At 35.8% G+C, this 19,510-nt stretch overlaps 1 long non-coding RNA gene across 2 annotated transcripts; it reads left to right on the top strand.

The window, feature by feature from the left end:
• Nucleotides 1-563: 563 nt before the first annotated feature.
• Nucleotides 564-19,219, top strand: LOC137495625 (uncharacterized). Of its 2 annotated transcripts, XR_015491695.1 has the most exons (4): nucleotides 593-667; nucleotides 14,583-14,710; nucleotides 15,150-15,469; nucleotides 17,935-19,219. It is a non-coding gene; the product is annotated as an uncharacterized LOC137495625 (long non-coding RNA). The 2 variants fall into 2 exon arrangements; XR_015491694.1 differs by lacking the exon at nucleotides 17,935-19,219 and having other exon boundaries at nucleotides 564-667; nucleotides 15,150-17,548.
• Nucleotides 19,220-19,510: the final 291 nt, after the last annotated feature.

Here is a 19,510-nt window from a genome sequence, read left to right as displayed (position 1 = left end):
CCCTTGAAATTTAAGGACACAACCCACAACTACTTCATGGTTTGTGCATTAGAGTCACATACTTCTCTGGAATGGTCGTTTGTGTTGCATGTGTCTTTTTCCACAAAAAAATTAAATAAAATAAATCTGTTTTACCTTTTTCCATGAGACCTTGCTAAAGATTTTGATTTGTGATGGAGTGGAAATTTATTTTCTGTTGGAGAGCGTTTGTTTCCTGTTTTGTCTCCAAGCACCCCGTTTTGTATCTGTGTGCATGTCATAAAAATGCTGAATCAGATACTTTATTCCCTTACTGCCTGCCAAGTGTTATTCCTACCTAAAAGTGTTATCAACCAAAGGCGTAATTCATAGCTTAAATTTGCAGAAATCAAATTAGCATTCAGTTATTTCATGACTGGCCTCCACATGCCATATTGTATTTCACCTTGGTGCACATGCCTGAGGCCTTAACTTTATTTTGTAGGCGTTTGCTTTTAGCCAACTGGCATTCTGGTGCACGAGGTTAGCCTTGGAGATGGGCGGGTACGTGCATGTCTGTTGGCCCTCAGTAAAATTAGCCCATCATATTGAGTGTTGACAGAAATGCTGAGTGCAGAGGAGCTCTGGAGGCAACCTGAAGGTGACACGGCCCCATCTGTCAGAGTGCAGGGCCAGCTGCTGCTGTCAGGTAGGACCTTCTGCGGTAAATCACTGCCGTGTCCTGGTGGGAGTGGCTTGCTCTTTTCCCCCTCGCAGTGTCCTGATGGGGAAAGCAGGCCTCGGCCTCACCAGAGAGCCAAAAGGAATTCTGTTAACTGTCTCAAAACTCAAGGGGGTCGACTTTCAATCCCAACTGCATCTGCAGAAAACTGGCCTGTGTCACAGAGCAGGAAATTGTTGGATGAAGACATTCTTCATTCTCAAACATATCCTGTTTCTGGAGTTTGACTATATTTTTGTATACATAATATATGAAGGAGTCACATAACCTGGACTAAACCATTTGTTTTCCTTGTTAACGTCCCTATTGTTTGAGCATCAATGAACAAAATACGGATGATTATTGAAACAGATGTTCTAACTCTATTTGATTTGGAGGCTCTTGATTTGTTTTTAGATTTTAGCTTGATTGTATTATACTTCATTTGAGTATTTGTCAGTTATAGAAACGTTTAGCTTTTTTTGCTAAATTATCCCCCAAGCTAATGCTGTAAACAAACAGTGCAATATTTTAGAGTTTATGCGAAAATACAATGTTATATATACAGTACACAATGTTACAATGTTAATTTTGTTAGCACACATTGTTGTTCTTTAGGTGAAATAGACATGTTTGTTTTGTAATCTTCAATCAAAGTCTGACCATTAGCTTCTGCATTTGGAGTGGTATTCTTTCTCTGTTGACATCAGTGTTCTTAACATCAATGTTCTGAACCACACCCTTCTTATTGTTAGTTTGCTATGAGAGAATGATGTAAGTCCAACCCTACCCAATATTCAGTTGCAGCTTTATTTACATCAACACACTGAAATAATAGTCTCGGCAAACCTATCCAAGCATGCAGCTAATATATATTTACAATTTTCTAACTCAAATCATTTAAGTAATTGTTTGACTGCATTAAATTGGAGAACCAGCACTCTTAAGTGCTTTCCATAGCACCATGTAATTGTTACACCATAAGAAAAACACAATCTTTGTATTAGTCTGTATTCGAGCTCTTTCCCCAAAGTTAGCATATTCAGATAAATTCGGTCTATATCCAGACTAGACAATAGGTTTGCCACAAAATTACCACAAAACAGATATCCATGGTAAGTGAAGACCAGGAAATGAACCATTAGGACAAATGCTCACTGAAGAAAATTTGGTTCAGATGGGCTTAAAAGCTGATTATTAAAAAAGTGTTCAGCTCAGGCAGACATATTCATTCATAACATTTTATATTTTCACCTCTTATTAAAAGAAGATATGAACCCAAACCTTACCCCTAAATACAACCGTAATTTGATGATGAGCAAATCAAACTAAAATGTACAAATGAGATATTACCAATTCATAGAAATTAGCCTATTAATTAAAAAGTAACAAACTGCTGTGAAATTGCAGTGGATTTTAATATTAGATGTCATTGATGATATGCAAAATTCAGATACAGGACAGGAAGTGTTGTTTTTACATAGGAATCGCTATCCGAACATCTTTTATGTTGTTTAAAATAGTTTAATAGTTTAAGAAACCGGCTAAAACATGGAAGAAAAGAGGGCATGAAATACTTATTTTTTTAATAAATCCATGTGTACAAACTTTTTTGAACGCAATAATTCCTTTAAGGGGACCAATAAAGATTATGTTCAGACCTTGCTATGTGTATAAATATGTTAATGTGTTATACTATATAAACATCAGGTATAAACACTGCCACTCTTATGCAAAATCCAGTAGAATTTAAATGACGTGGTCTGCCATGTAATTGCTGTAATTAAATCTCTGTTTTGTTTTGCAATAATCCAATTGTGATGTCTGGAAGATATCTGCATGGGGGAAAACTATTTTTTCTAAACTGTTTTTGAACCACTTAGTAATGCGTATAATGTGTACAGCTCTTTGTTAATGAATGCTACCGAATACTGCAGCATAGTAAAAACTGATATACTATAATAAACTAAACTGAATAAAGTAAAATAAACTATAATAAACTGAAGTCTATTGAATAATTTGTTTATTACTACTGTGTTGTACCACAGCAACAATGTAATTACTATGACAGTTTAATTCAAGTGATTAGTATGCTTAGTATGAAAATAATATTTACTTGAGTATTTTTCATGTGATGTAATTTTACAGTTTGTACCGTATCGATAGCAGGCAAATATACTTTAGTTTAGTAGAAAACTCAGCCCTTATCATGATGTAAGGATCATGATCAACATATTTGCTTATTTTCTATTTATATCTCCTTTGAAATATGGTATAAATCACAAAAATACGGACTTTCCTCTGTGTCTCTCATTAATGTTTTTACTTCCTGTTCTCCATCTGAATTTTGCACATGATCAAATCCATGTGATGAAAAACAATCTATTAACTCCTGTAGTCAAAAATATCAACTATATGAGTCACATGTTTGCAAAAAGGGTTTTAGATCTCTTAAAACAACCAAATTAAAATGGTATTTTGAATGTGAATCAAACACATATTTTGCACCAAGAAACACAACATATCACATTTCTATTGGCAGAAAAGACAAAAGGTTGAAGTAACAGATAGTACATTTTAGATCACACAGTAAGTAGTGACCCTTAAATAATATGTCCAGGGAGATCAATCAGCATTCCTATGGACATCAGAAAATACTTTAGACTTGCTCAATATTAAGTGCAGGGGATCTCCAGGGCTTTTGTGGTCTCCATCCAGACACAAAGAGTAAAACTGGATAAAAAGACACATGGTGACCATGTGGAGGCCACCTTATCTCAAGTTCAAAGAGATGGAGGAGGCCAAAAAAGCTTACTCAACCCCTGAATATGCTTTCATGATAAAGGTCTTTTGGACAGAGTGTTGGCTAGATTGCTTAAGAGCAGAGGTCCTTGAGGAGACATGCTAGGACCTCCTTACGGAGTGATGAAAGCTGAGGCCCCTGCTCTTTTGGGAAAAAACACAGCACCGTGGTATACACCAACTCCCACGACCCATTCAAATTCTTGCTGACAGCTTCATTAAAAATCAATATTCCCAATTGTATTAAAAACTGTTACCATGACACTGAAAATTCAGTTCTCTCAAAGGCTAAAAGAACTAAACATGCAAATTAAAGCAATGTGTTGTGAACTTTTTCCAGTCTATTGATTTAAGCAGAAAAAAATAAGCATCTTAAAGAACAAAAAACTTTCAGTCCAGACCTAGAAGCACTATAGGGTCAAAAAGACAATTTCCTTTACACAAACTAGTTTTATGGGAGAAGAATTTGCTTTTATTGATAACACTTATAAAATAATTAAGAATTATTATTAGGATATAGCAAATGGTTCATTCTTAATTTGCTAAGCATTAATTCTATATTAATAGACATTATTAAGCATTTTAATAAAACTACAAATGCTGTATTTTTGACTTATATACATTTTTTACTTTAATGTACCTAATGATTTTTTAAAAAATATAGGTAACACTTTAGAATAACTATCCGTTATAACTAGTTAATAGACCATTAATAAACTGTTAGTTAACAAGTTATAAATGACTTGTTAAATAAAAGTTAATAGTTTTTTAATTATTTACAACTGTGCCTTATAGATGGGCAATGGATAACTTACAAGCCGTTAGTTGAATAGTTGTAAATGACTTCTTAACTGTATTTTAATGATTTAAAACTATACCTAATAAATTTTTAAGAGATCATGAACAAGCTGTTAGTAAATAACTTAATAAAGACTTGTTAAGTATCAGTTATGGTGTGTATATGTTATCGGGACGTTATTCTAAAGTTGCAGCTATTCTTCATTTATTAACTGTTAGTAAATGAGGAATAGTTGCAACTTTAGAATAACGTCCCAATAACATGCTTAAGCTAATAACTAACACTTAACTATTATATTTACTCACACTTTACAGACGAGAGTTTTTCATCGTTTGTTAACCATCTACTAATACCAATGAATCCTTGTAGAACAGCAAATGGATGGAATAAGTTCAAGCTACAGAAATTTGATGTAATATTTAAAATATAAAATGTTTGTTTCTAAACCTTGTTCCACTTATAGGCTTTTCTGTGAGCTGTGTTTTACCAAAGAAACTCCACAGATGAAATGTTAAAAGTTGTCTTTAATGTATAGAAACACACATACTGAACCATGACATGGCAGTACAGCAGTATGCAAGAATACAAACCCATGAAGTGCTAAACATGAAAACAAAATAAATAAAAATTTAAAATTACACCAGTGGTCTAATAAAAAAGTTTTACTGGTGTTATTATAGGGTGAACAACTGATATGTAAAGTGTGAGTAAATATAATAGTTAAATGTTAGTTATTAGCTTAAGCATGTTATTGGGATGTTATTCTAAAGTTGCAACTATTCCTTATTTACTAACAGTTAATAAATGAAGAATAGCTGCAACTTTAGAATAACGTCCCAATAACATATATACACTATTAACTGATACTTAACAAGCCTTTATTAAGTTATTTACTAACAGCTTGTTCATGATCTATTACTAATTTATTAGGTATAGTTATAAATATTTAAAATACAGTTAAGAAGTCATTTACAACTTGTCAACTAACGGCTTGTAAGTTATCTATTAGCCATCTATAAGGTACAGTTGTAAATAATTAACAAACTATTAACTTTTGTTTAACAAGTCATTTATAACTTGTTAACTAACAGTTTATTAATGGTCTGTTAACTAGTTATAACGGATAGTTATTCTAAAGTGTTACCAAAATATATTTATGAATGATTGAATGGTTAAATATTTCAGAGCGTGCAGTTATTATAAAGTGTTATGCTGTTCAAACCAGACATGGATGAAGCATCGAGTGCGAGTGATTTATATGTTAAGTCAATGCAAAGACTTTGTCTACTCTTCCCTGTTGATCTACCCTGACTTACTTTCTGCCTAATCTAAATTTCATTATCTGAATTTCTGGTTTTGAATGTTAGAATATTGAATGTGATGTGGATGGCGCAGTAAGTAGTGCTGTCACCTCACAGCAAGAAGGTCACTGGTTCGAGCCTCGGCTGGGTCAGTTTGCTTTTCTGTGTGGAGTTTGCATGTTCTCCCTGCGTTCGCATGGATTTCCTCTGGGTGCTCCGGTTTTCCCCACAGTCCAAAGTCATGTGGTACAGGTGAATTGGGTATTCTAAATTGTCCATAGTGTATGAGTGTGAATGAGTGTGTATGGATGTTTCCCAGAGATGGGTTACAGCTGGAAGGGTATCCGCTGCATAAAACATATGCTGGATAAGTTGGCGGTTCATTCCGCTGTGGCGACCCCATATTAATAAAGGAGACTAAGCCGAAAAAAAATAATGAATGATTTAATGAATGAACGAATGAATTAATGAATTTGATGTTCTGAATAGCTTCATCTTGAAAACTTAATTTTTACAAACTGGATATCTGCAGTCTAGAAATTTAGAACAAAGTTTGAAAAAACATCTATAGAAATTTCAGCCTTAAAAATTTCTGTTTTCTTAAATTTCAGATGGTCAATATTTAAGATATAAAATTCAAAATTAAGAAATTCAAATTCAAAACAATTGTTAACATTAAATTACAATTGTAAATAATTCAAATTAACACAATTCAAATTCAGATTGTTTTGACATATTAGTAGCTCCAGACCTCCTTCTCTAAACCCAACCAATAGTGTTTTCAAAAGCACCAACTGACCCGCCCACTCACTTTCCTAAACCCAACTGACGGTTCTAAAAAGCAATTCAGAAAAAAATTTGTTTTACCTGCTTTCTGGAACCATTCTTCCCCGGACTTGAAACTTGTCATCTTGGTTATCTCTTCTCTGCGTCCCAAGTCCACCAACGTACGTATCGAGCTACTGGACAAACTGGTAACAGCAGGAAAGCTGTCCACATGGAGGTTATTGTTCAGCTGGTAAGTGTAAAAAGGAGCAGCGTCACACCGCCCCTTAGCATTCATTTAAAAAAAACGCAATGAAGCCATATGCAGTTCATGTCCAGAAATGTTTTCAGAATGAGCCTGTGTTGCATTTATATAATATTAAACCTCAATCCAAACTTGCAAATTTCAACTTTATAAAACCAAAATGCAAATATATTTGGTAGTGAAATGGAAACAAAACCAAAGGCTTTAAGTAATCTATTTCAAAGCGTAACAAATATATATATATATATATATATATATATATATATATATTTTACACTAAAAAGACTTTCAAGTCCAATTTACCCAGTATTGAATATGACAAATATGTGCTTAGTGTATGTTTTTATCATCATACATAGTAGGCCTGACAAAACTGAGAAACTAGGATGGGAGAGCAATGAAGAGACTCTTAGACAACAGGCAGAGAGGTCTTTAGTCAGATATTATCCAGTCGTCTGCCCCATCCACACGCCTCCATGTTGACAGACAAACTGTGCCTCTGCTAGCCTCATCCATCTTCATTGAGCCCTAAAGAGTGAGGGTAAGTAAGCTCGACAGGACAGAAGAAAGTCTGGATTGTTCCAATGTTATCTCAGACTGGCTGGGATTTCTTGTCCAGTGGAGGCTCTGTTTTCCTGGATCTCTGAGAAGACTGTGAATATGTGTGTGTGTGTGTGTGTGTGTGTGTGTGTGTGTGTGTGTGTGTGTGTGTGTGTGTGTGTGTGTGTGTGTAAACCCACAGTCTGCTTAAGAACCTCCTCTAACCTACTAGACTTTCAGTCTCTAGACATCAATGGAATCTGTCAATTTTTTTTTTTGTCTGTACATTAACTTTGAAAGCACCGCCAAATCCTCTTACACTTACCACACTGTGTCTGTTTGCTTCTCCTTGGTAACCACACTAGACTGTGTGATTTCCTTCTCCATGAAAATGTCCACACAAATTGGATTACAGCCAATTGGAATGAAAAAAAGTCAGGGACAAAATAATAATAATAATTTCTCCACCATCTGCACTGACAATGCTCAAGAAACTTGGCTCTTGTGTTGTGTCAAAAAGATAGTTGTTGAGGACAAGCTGAATCATATTTCTCTCCAGAGGTTGTTAAATATCCCTCAGCAGGTCACCACACCACCACACACTGCATTCCACCAAGTTAAAACCCAGCTAGGGGCCAAGGGTGTAAAGCTCACTCTTTTCACGTACACCCAATGTCCCTAAGGCTAAAAACATAAACGCTTTCTTTCCGTGGAAGAGGAACACCTGCTTGCTCTTCCGTGCTGGCTCACGGAACAACAGAGCTACAGAAATTAAAGGTGCTGCAAGCCAGTTTACTCATTTTGCCAACTTCCAGGCAAAATTAGACCACACTTACAAAACCACAGGCATAAACAAGATATGCCAACTAACTCTTGCTTCTAGCACTTCAGGAAAGGGGATACTGCTTGAAGAAATGCATCCGAAATAAAACAGAGCAACAAATCACTTTACAAAGACTCTTCTGAAAGATGTGTAGGGTACAAACAAGGGAGATAATTGAATCACTCATGACCTTGAGTGGCAGGTTCTGTGGTCTTGTTACATCCTTGTAAGGCTGTTATAGGCCTCCCATGCCTGGAATAGGGTAGTGGAACTGGAGTTGTAACATTAGTGGCATGACCCCAGAAGGCAGTAAGGTTTTAGGGGGTTAGAGCAATGGCTCGTTTCCACTTAGTGATATGGTTCAGTAGAGTACAGTATGATATTGATGTTTTCTGTGTCAAAAGTACCAAAATAGCGAACCACTTTCTGGGACCCTTTCACAAATGTACCTAGCAAAACCAAAACAGGCTTATTCTGAAAACGTAATCATGTGAACGTTTCTGGAGAATGTGAATTATGTCGCCGGAGGTACATATGGCTGCATCTCATTTTTTAAGCAAACGCTACGGGACGGTATGACGCTGTTACTTTCTTCTATGTGAAGGGCTTTCCCGCTGCAACCAGTTTGTTCAATTAGTTGTACGTCGTCATACTTGAGATGCAGAGAGGAGCTGACCACGACGATGACAACGACCGAGTCTGGGAAAGAGCGGTTCCAGAAATCAGGTAAGACAAATCATTCAGTCAGCGGCCTCTAGTGGGTTTACGCGAGAACAGCGTGGGTGCAAATGGCGCTCGCGAGAGACATTTAAGATACAAAAAATCACACACCGTGGCTTCTCGTGGATTTGCGAAAACAAAAACAGCAAAAATCCATACCAAGTGAGAGGAATGACAACAAAGGAGTTCTGTTTTTAAGTACACCATCAACACATGCCAATAAAAATTGGTCAAACAAAGCTTGTCTATTATGACAAATAGCCACAGAAAGCAATAACAGGATATGCTGATTTTGAATCTGCTTCAGTTTTGGAGGACACCATGCCTACCAAGTAAGGGTACTGTTGGTTTTAGAAATGCAGAGCGATACTTAAAGTTACTTACACTGAATCTTACTGTACTGTACTGAAGTTTATCACACCACTCAATGGAAATGGGTCATAATGCTGGTCAGCTAGTGAGAGCTGTGCCAGTAGACTTAACTATGGAAATCTCAGGAGGTGTACAAAAGGCTATGTTCTTGATGTGCTTGCATCCCATGTTCAAGACAAATCCCTCTCGGAGCAGTACCCACACATAAGTATATGAACTTTTATGTTTTTTTTGCCCAACATAGAATCATTCTGAAAACGTAGCCCTATATCTTTTCTGGGGATCACGAATTATGTTGCCAGAAGTACGTATGGCTGCATTTCATCTTTAAAACGAACACCCCGGGTGGTATGATGCTTTTCCTTTTCGCTCTTATCAGCTGACCACTTACCTTTAAAGGCTTTACCTTCATACATGGCTTAAACTAGCTTACCATGTATGTCAGTGGACTTGAGACACAGAGAGAAGCCGATGATGACGGGATTGAGTCTGGTGAAAAATGATTCCAGAAGGTAAGACAAAACCAGATTTGTCTGGTCTGAACATATATAAATGAGATGAGGGCTTTTCTTTTTCTGGATTGCTTTTTAAAAGTGATTGGGTTTAGGGAAGTGGGTGGGCGCTGATCAATCTGTGCTTTAGAAAACAGTATTAATTGGGTTTAGGGAAGGAAGAGGGTGGGTCAGTCGATCGGTCAGTCATTAAGTCAGTCAGTGAGATGAATTTGAGATTTTATAAAGCATATACAGCGACCTCTAGTGGATCTGCAAAAAACTGCAAAAAAACAAAACAAAACCTAGCTCCTGGGATACATTTGGCGCTCTCCAGAAATATATATATATATATATATATATATATATATATATATATATATATATATATATATATATATATATATAAAGGGTATGTTTTCAGAATGAGCCTGGGTTGTTTTTACCAGTACACAATAAAGAAATGCAGAGAGTCTAATGCAGATTTATTTTGATGCAAAAAATTCTGACAATTGAAGCTTCTCTGAGTTTCACTGATTTGTTAACAAGATTACTTTCTGATTCAGCATAAAGTGACACTTCTGTAATGACTTAATGTATACAGGATGCTCCAGTGTGGGAATGGTGAAAGTAAAGCAATGTTCACTTTTGATTGGAATTTGCTCTTGGCGTAAATAAACTTGAGTATGGAGAACAATAATTAAAACAATATTTATTATTTGCTGGGTTTTGGAATGTGGGAGTGCTTGGCATATAAAAAATTGAGCCAGCAAATTGGGAAAAAAATGAAAACCACTGCATATTCAATAACAGCATTTCTTTCTCATCGTAATATGATGCATTCAGACAAGCAGGAGACATCTATTCTTTCTTCTTCCAGGCATATTGGTTTCATCTTCTTGCTGTAGATGGTGGTGGGGGCCATTGCTTGTTATAGGCAATGATGTCATGCCGGGTGTTAAAACTCAAATTAGATCTGCTTCTTAAGCCAAAGATAGAGGAATCTGCCATGACAAGCTGTGGACAGCTGTGTGAACCATCTAAATCACAGTGCAACTAATATCTTCATTTAAATCAACAGACAGGTTGCTTATGAAAATGTAAATAGACCATAGATTTAGGACTTCTTGTGCTTGGGTTGTTAAAACTATTCAAAACTTTATTTTATATTCTGGGCAATAAAATGCTAAAGATTATTATGGAAAAATGAATGTCCCTATATAAAATGACGATCTTTTTGACATATTATGTATGTTTTAAAGTGGACCTAAACATAGGGCTGTCACAAAAATCAATATATGAAGAGTTGGATGCAAAAACCTCTAAATGCTGTTACCAGTTTGTCCAGTAGGCTGGCCGTGTTCGTCGATGAACCTGACATGCAGAGAGGAGCTGACCATGACAACGGACTTCGAGTAAATAAAATAAACTAGTAAATAACAGGGTGAGAATGTGGTAAAATCTAAAAATGTGGTAAAAAACAGGCGTGGGCTGTTCTTTTTCTAGATTGCTTTTCACAAATGTCAGTTAGCTTTCACACTTTGTGGGCAGGTCAACCGGTGCTTTTGAAAACACTATTGGTTGGGTTTAGGGATGGAGGAGGATGGGTCAGTTGATCGGTAAGCCAGTCAGTCAGTTGACAGCACCCTCTGGTGGATTTACGCCAGAACAGCAGGCATGAATGGCACTTGCGAGAGAAATTTGAGATCACAAAAAGCGTACAAAACGGCCTCAAGTGGACTTGCGAAAACAAAAACTGCAAAAAACCTAGCTCCTGGGACATATTTGGTGCTCTACAGAAATGTATATATAGGTACGTTTTCAGAATGAGCCTGGGTTGAATATAATGTAAGGTACTTGTTTATACAAAAGAACACACTTTGTGTGTTTTTCATATGACTGTCAGTTTTGGAGGGGCCTAACATTTATTACTGGTCATAGATGTATGTAGCATGAGACTGTCTGGTAAGCTTTTCACAGTATAGCATGTTAGTTTCGACATGATTGATGTTTTTCATCTTACAACAATGGTGGTCTCACACAGTTCGACTCAATTAAATGGAGCTTTGCCAATAGGATGTCTTGTCCTGTGGCAATATCATAACATGAGGCCAATTAATAGGCTACACAGGAGGCCACAATGCAAACATTCCACAAGAGTCCAGCAGCAGGGCACTATTTCTACTGTGAACCCAAATCATATTGCAATGTTTTCATTGCGGTCTCGGCTCAAGTGGTTATAGCATTCTGAGGCAGAAAAAAGTGAGATGTAGAAAAAAGAAGATGGAAATGCTAAACAGCCGTACTAAACTCTCAACAGAGCACTTGCATGGCTACTTGCACAAGTGTTCTGGTCGCTACTCAAAAGCACTAGTTTCATGCTCCACAAACAGGACATTAACTTACAGTTTATGAAAGAGAATTTTTTTTTTTGGTGAATTTGAACACTGACAGATTTCAAAAACTGATCCCTGAAAACTTCTTTTTAGAATTAATGACTGGTGACAAATCTCCCTGTGACCGATGCTTAAATCACAGTACAATTCCCATTGCTTATAGGAGAAAGGAGAGCAGCTGAGCTTTCCAGTGTTTATGAGCAGCGCTGGTGTGTATATCAGAGGCTGAAGGTGGTCTGATTCCTTAAGGAGTGTAGATGTGTGTGTGTGTGTGTGTGTATGTGTGTGTGCGTGTGTGTGTGTGTGTGTGTGTGTGTGTGTGTGTGTGTATGTGTGTGTGTGTGTGTGTGTGTGTGTGTGTGTGTGTGAGTGTGTGTTTCAGTGCTTGGGAGGTTTTGATTAAGGTGTTCTCTGGGAGGAAAGACCACCAGGAGACTGTGCATGTTGTACACTACCAATCAAAACTTTTGGAATCAGTACAATTTTTTTAATGTTTAAAAAAAAAAGCAAATTCTGCTCATCACTGTTAAATTGTGAAATATTATTACAATTTTTAATATGTTTTGAATTAATTTAATAACGTATTGAATGCAGTTTCAAATCTTATTTACTCTAATGATTCAAAGCAAAAAAAAATTCATCATTACTTCAGTCTTCAGTGGACCTTCAGAAATCATTATAATATAATGATTTGCTGTTTTATTATGATTATTATTGGTACAAAATCACTAATAATGATTCTACCAATTATTAGTCCAGATTTATTTTGCATTATAGTGTTATGGGGGCTGTGATACATTTTACTTGTCGGATTCTTTAAAAAAAAATAAAGTCTTCAATTTTCCACATTATAAATGTATTTACTATCGTTCTTGAACAATTATAGTTATGAATAAACGTAAAGGCATATTTAATTGTACTTTTGAATGGTTTTGCATCAGTTTCCCAAAGTAATAATAATAATCATAATAATAATAATAATTAAAGCTGCAAGCAGTGTTGAAAGGGACCTCGCACCTGGGCTCACCATCACCCGGTGGCCTTAGGATGACAGAGAATAGTGGACAAACATAATAATAATAACAATAATACTAATAATAATAATAATAAAAACAGTTACGGCACGGTGGCTCTCAGTGATTAGGACTGTCGCCTTATGGCAAGAAGGTCACTAGCTCTAGTCCTGATTGGGCCATTTTTATGTTGACTTTGCATTTTCTCCCCATATTCACGTGGGTTTCCTCTGGGTGCTCCGGTTTTCCCTGCACTATAGCTGATTTGAGTAAACTAAATTGGCCGTAGTGTATGAGTATGAGAGTGTATGGGTGTTTCCCAATACTAGGTTGCAGCTGGAAGGGCATTCGCTTATACATATGCTGGAATCCCTGCAGGCACAGGATGTCAACATGACATCATATTAACGTACCTCAATGTACCCCAACATCATGGCAGAAATTAAAATCGGGTTGCCGTCAGAACGTCCAATGTCTAAGCTAAAATCAACCCAAAATCAATCAAATATCAACATCTAATCATGTTACACCTTCACGTGCTGTGGACGTTACCACTATGACGTCTATCAGACATTGGATTTTGGTCACTTTTCCAACATACCATAAAATCAATCAAAAATCAACAAAATTTGACGTTGTTATTGGATGTCAAAATGACATTGTCCTTAGACGCTGGCTAGACATTAAATTTTGGTCACCTGATGTCATGACCTAAATCTAACCTAATAATAATGTCTAATGATGTTGTGTGCCTGCTGGGATAGTTGGCAGTTCATTCCACTGTGGCGACATCTAAAACAGAGACTAAAGAAGGAATGTGAGGGAAAGAAAAATAGTAATATTTTTTTCTTCTTGAGCAGATAATGAGAATATTTGAAGGATTATGAATTATTTTTAAAACTCAGCTTTAAACCACTAGGATTGCTTCAATTTTAAACAAAAAAATTCAATAAAATTACAATTATTTAACATTGCAATAAAATTTCAAAGATTTTACTGTACAGTTTTAAAATACAGTCTTTGTGAGCAGAATATGCTTATTATAAAAAAAATTCTGATCGGTTTTTGAGTGATCTTTTGCTTGTATGAGTGCATATTTGACTTATGTACTTCGTTCATTTAAGTATGATCTGAAAATTGATCAGTGTTTGGACAAACTGATGAAGCCAGACATGGACATCTGCATGTAATTTAACAGTTTCATAAACAAGAGTTTCTGTTGTTTTTCTTCAACATAATATGGCTGTCAGTGACTATGCCAAATTGTTGATCTTGACCTGCTTATCTTATCTGTAATTCTGTCAGCCGCTCTTTGCCAAGGCCAGCATCCACTGATATTGATTATTTTCTTGAGAAAACATTTCATCTGTGGTGTATGTTCCACAGCATAGCCATGAAGTAAACACATAAAGATGTGGAGATAATCCTTGACAAACAGAGGCTGTGATATGTTTAGCATTGTTGTTTCGACATGTTACAGCCCCACTGGCATGTTTATAATATTTATGAGTTGTAATGCTCAGAAGATAGCATTTATGTAAGGACATATCCAAACTGATATCATCTGTTCTTTTGAGTGGATAATAAGTGCGTCTAATAGCGATCTTCTGTTTTAGGTCTATTGTTTGTTTTGAGCTCCAAGCAACCATGATGCTGCAGGCACTGATAACCATGACCATTTGGAAAAAGCAGGTTCCTGCAGCATTTAGTTTCATGTATTTGGAAGAGAGCCGGAAAATGTAAGGTAAATAATGACATTTATTCCTTAGATAATATGAAATGTTTTTTTAATGGTACACGATGAAAGTTTTACATTTTAGGGAGTAAATTGTGTTTTTTTTTTCATGTCTTTATCTGATTTAAACATTTTGTTTTCAGAAATTGATTAACACTACTGACATCTTTTAATGTGCATTGAAAACGAGAAATCCCAATTTGGCATCATATCACATATACAAAAGTATTTTTATATAGAAAGAAACCATTTAAACTGCAGGTAAACTGTCTTGTATTGTTTCAAACAATGTTAATGAAATTAAAACTGGATAAATAATGCTCCATGGTCATTCAGTGTAACAGATATGTTTATGTAAAAGTTAAATATTGCCCATTTCCAGTATTTGATTGTATAATGCTTATTCATTAATTAATTAATTAATATTATTATTATTATTTTGCCTTAGTCCCTTTATTAACCTGGGGTCGTCACAGCGGAATGGACCACCAACTTATCCAGCAAAGGTTTTACATAGCAGATGCCCTTCCAGCTGCAACCCATCTCTGGAAAACATCCATCCACACTCATTCACACTCATACACTTAGCCTACCCAATTCACCTGTACTGCATGTCTTTAGACTGTGGGGAAAAACTGGAGCACCTGGAGGAAACTCACGCAAACGAGGGGAGAACATGCAAACTCCACAGAGAAACACCAACTGACCCAGCCAAGGCTCGAACCAGTGACCTTCTTGCTGTAAGGCGACGGCACTACCAACTACACTGTAAAAAATTGCTGTTAAAAAACAGTCAGATTCTACGGTAAAATAATGTTTTTTCACTAAAACAGTAATATTCTGTTAAAAACAGTGCTTTCTGGGTAACATTTTTGTTTTCGAGAAAGTAACCAACTGCAGAAAACTGTGAGCTAACAGAGTTCAGATTCGATGTTTTGAAGTCTGTGTTTGAAATCACGCTTTGTGTCCTTGTTCACTATTTCATACACTAGTTAACTAATATAGTTCACCTGACTGTTTTAATGAACACTAATGAGTGAATTCAGACACTGATGAACACCTGCTGTTAATAATTACAATTACTGAAGAAAAGAAACAAGAAACACAAACAGTGACGTCAGTTACAACATGAAATAAAATCAAATAAAATAAAACAGCTTCAGTCTCAGCAGAGGATCATTAAACAACTCCACAAACAACAGCAGACACACTTATTACTGACTGATTTGACTTCCATACTATTCACATTGAGATCCAACAGAAATTAAGGTGTTTTTTGTGTCACCGTAATGGAGTAAGGGGCTGGTTTAGTTGGGCTCTTCACCCTTGAACTGATTAATTCAGACTCTCCAATCACTATAATAAAGAGTTAACAAAATGCTTGTATTATAGCAGTCAAGTTGGAAAGTCAATAAATAGAGAAATATATTTGTCTGAAATAAGTTCTGATAAATGTTTTGGTATAAATCTGGAAGAAGAGCCTCATGCAATAGATTTTATGTTTAGTTACAGGTATTAATTAAATTAATGAGAAGTGAAAACAGAAAGATACCTCCGTAATTACTTAACAGTTAAGAAATAACATACAAAAACAGTTCAGTTATGACAAATACACACTCAGACCTCATGAATCTGACCTTGTATCTCAACAATGGTAACATCTCAAATGTTTCATGCTGCAATGCATGCTGGGAGTGGCATGGTACAAATATCCCAGCATGCATTGCGGTATAAAAAAAATGTTGTATAACGGTCTAAGAGTTTTCTTTACTTGTGTTTGATTCTGCTGTTGTTTATGTTTAGACTTTCAGTTGCCTGTTTGTGAGTTAAACTGTTAATTTTGTTAGTCGTCACCATTATTGAGGTTCATCCGCTGATTATTGATGTCTCTTTGAGTGCGATATACACCATAGAGCAGTGTTATTGTCCAAGATATTCTTAAAAACTTCCAGAAATCGTTGCCATATATATACATAATGTAAAACAATAGATTTAACATTGAATGGGAGCAGTAAATTTTATTATACTAAATGAGAACAGACTCTGCCATTTAATAACAACTTGAACATCACCAGATCTTACTTTTTCAGATTTAGGTTTTTGGCTGGCTTGCCACAACAAAGGAGCTTTTTAAGCAAAGTTCTTAACAATTGCAGCAGCTAAGATATATAAATGTCAGGGCTAAGAGCCCAACTAAAGCAAACTCTGTTCTCCATGATGGTGACGTAAAACTTTAACTTTTTCTCAAGAAGAACTTTAGTAGATGTTATACAAAAATACATGTATTAAGTAATAAGTGTAGCTGGTGATGATGTTTGTAGAGTTGTTTAATCATCCGCTGATCATTTAAATGATTTAATCATTTGTTGTTCTTCAGGTTATTTCATTATAAAGCTGTGACTAAAGTTTTGTATGTTCTGTTCTTGTTTTTTCCTTCAGTATTTCTTCATTTGTTCATTGTTAATCCTCAATTATCATTTAATTAGTCAGTTAATTAATGAATTTTCTTCAGCTTTGCTACATGTTTCTTGAACACTCAGTAGTGTGGACACTTCAATAAAAACTGAAGTATATGCTCTGGGGTTTAAAGGGTTAAAGGTGTGAGAGGTAAAAACACAGTATAAAATGTATTTTAACAGTAATATACTGTTAATTTACACAACGGAAGTGGACTGTTAAAAAACAGTATATTGCTGGCAACCACAGCTGCCAGTAGATTATCGTTAAATCAAGGAAAAAACAGTATTTTACTGTAAAACCTGAAGCTAATTTCTTCTGTGTGTCACCGTTGTGGAGGAGAGTAGAGCCAGTGTATGAGTTAAAGATGAACAATAAACTGCTGATGTTATTCTGCATGTTTCTCTATTTAAAGAAAGCGGCTGTTTAGTTGCTGATGCAGTCAGAATCTCTCTGGTGATTCCAGATTTACATGTATGTGTGCTGTTGTGAAAAATAAGACATTAGAGTTAAACCAAACTTTTTTAATTAACTAAAATAAGTTATCATTATAAGTATGCTTCTAAGCATATATAGCACATTACTTCATAAACTCATTCAGCAGTTGACCAAGTTGAGGCAGTTGCTTTCAGTGAGCAAAATGAGTTCACTTGAGTATTGTGTAAATCAATGTAGTCCATGTATTTTTACAGCAACATACTGTAAAATAACAGTACATTGCTGGCAACTGCAGCTGCCAGTATTTTCCTGTTTTTTAACGGGACAATTTTTAACAGTGTACGCCACAGTGTCGCCCGTTTAATATGTGATTTATGTGCATGTTGTGATGTCTAGATTCTCTTGCATAGTCATTGGCAGAATATGGTATATATTTAATACATTTAATAATTTGATATTGTTTTATTTAAAAATAAAATTTGATTTATTGGTTGATTGGTCGGACAATTAAATCCAAAACAAAACCATTGTTTAATGAAATCATGACAATCAAGGAAGTGGGGTGCTTTTTTTAATTAAAAGTTATGAGAACAAGTTGTCCTTGTTTTTGTGTGTGTGTTTTTTCCCAGGCTTATTCTGAAAGCGTACCGCTATATATATATTTCTGGAGAGCGCCAAATATGACCCAGGAGCTATGTTTTGTTTTTAGCAGTTTTTGTTTTTATGAATCCACTAGAGGCTGCTGTGCACGCTTTTTGAGATCTCAAGTTTCTCTTGTGAGTTCCATTGGCACCTGCTGTTCTTGCATAAATCCACCAGAGGCCGCTGTCAACTGACCCACCCTCCTCCTTTACTAAACCCAACCAATAGTGTTTTCAAAAGCAACAATTGAAGCAACAAATCCGTCTGATTTTTTTCATGTTGTCAGATTTTACCACATTCTCAGCCTGTTATTTTACTTGTTTTTTTTTTTTTTCAGATTCTGTTTTTGTATTACCTGCTTTCTGGAACCGTTCTTCGCCGAACTTGAACCCTGTCATCATGGTCAACATCTCTTTGCGTCTCAAGTCCACCGATGTACATGGCGAGCTACTGGCCAAAATAGTAACAGATTGAAAGCCGTCCATACAGAGGAAAACAGTCAGTAAGTGAGAAAAGGAACAGAGTCAAACCGCCCCGTAGCATTCATTTTAAAGACAAAATGCAGCCATATGTACTTTTGGCTACATAGTTTGGAATCTCCAGAAATGTATATAGGGCTATGTTTTCAGAATGAGCCTATGTGGTTTAATTTTGGACACTGAAGTACTTCCAACAAAAACTGAATTTTGCGAAGGGGCAGGGCTTCATTGATTGTGCGCATCCTTCCCTCTTTGAAAACTAAAGGTAAGAGGGGTGTGGTTAAGAACACATCAAACTGACATCAATAGAGAAGGACCGTCAGTCCAAGCATGGATCTAAAAGGTCAGACATTGACTGATTATGACATGGATTAATTGTTCACCTAAAGAATAACAAAGTGAGACATAATATATGCATTGTAAATTTTAAAAACCTTATGCTATATATCACACATGCAGAAATCTCAGGAACATGTTTCAATCTATAAAGTCCCCAAAGCATGAGCCTATGCTGCAAGGATTTTTTTTCAGCTTTACAGACATAAATGAAATAGAAATAATAAAATAAAATAATTAAGCATTTTGTAATTTCTTTTTTTGGGGGGAGGGGTGTAAAAGACTACTCTTGTGCAAAGTAAGCATTTGATAAAGATATCATGTCCCCCTATAAGGCCTTAAAACTTGACAAGCTGATTTGAAAAAAACATGTTCCAAGGTATACGTGCACCCATGACAGGGCAATCACACAACATTACAACCCGTAGTAAAAAAAGTGCAACCTCTCTGCACATAA

The sequence above is a fragment of the Danio rerio genome, chromosome 5, assembly GCF_052040795.2.
Source record: "Danio rerio strain M-AB ecotype USA chromosome 5, GRCz13ab, whole genome shotgun sequence".
Classification (NCBI taxonomy): Eukaryota; Metazoa; Chordata; class Actinopteri; order Cypriniformes; family Danionidae; genus Danio; species Danio rerio.
Note: the sequence above shows the minus strand (reverse complement) of the source record. Positions and strands in the feature narration are given on the sequence as shown.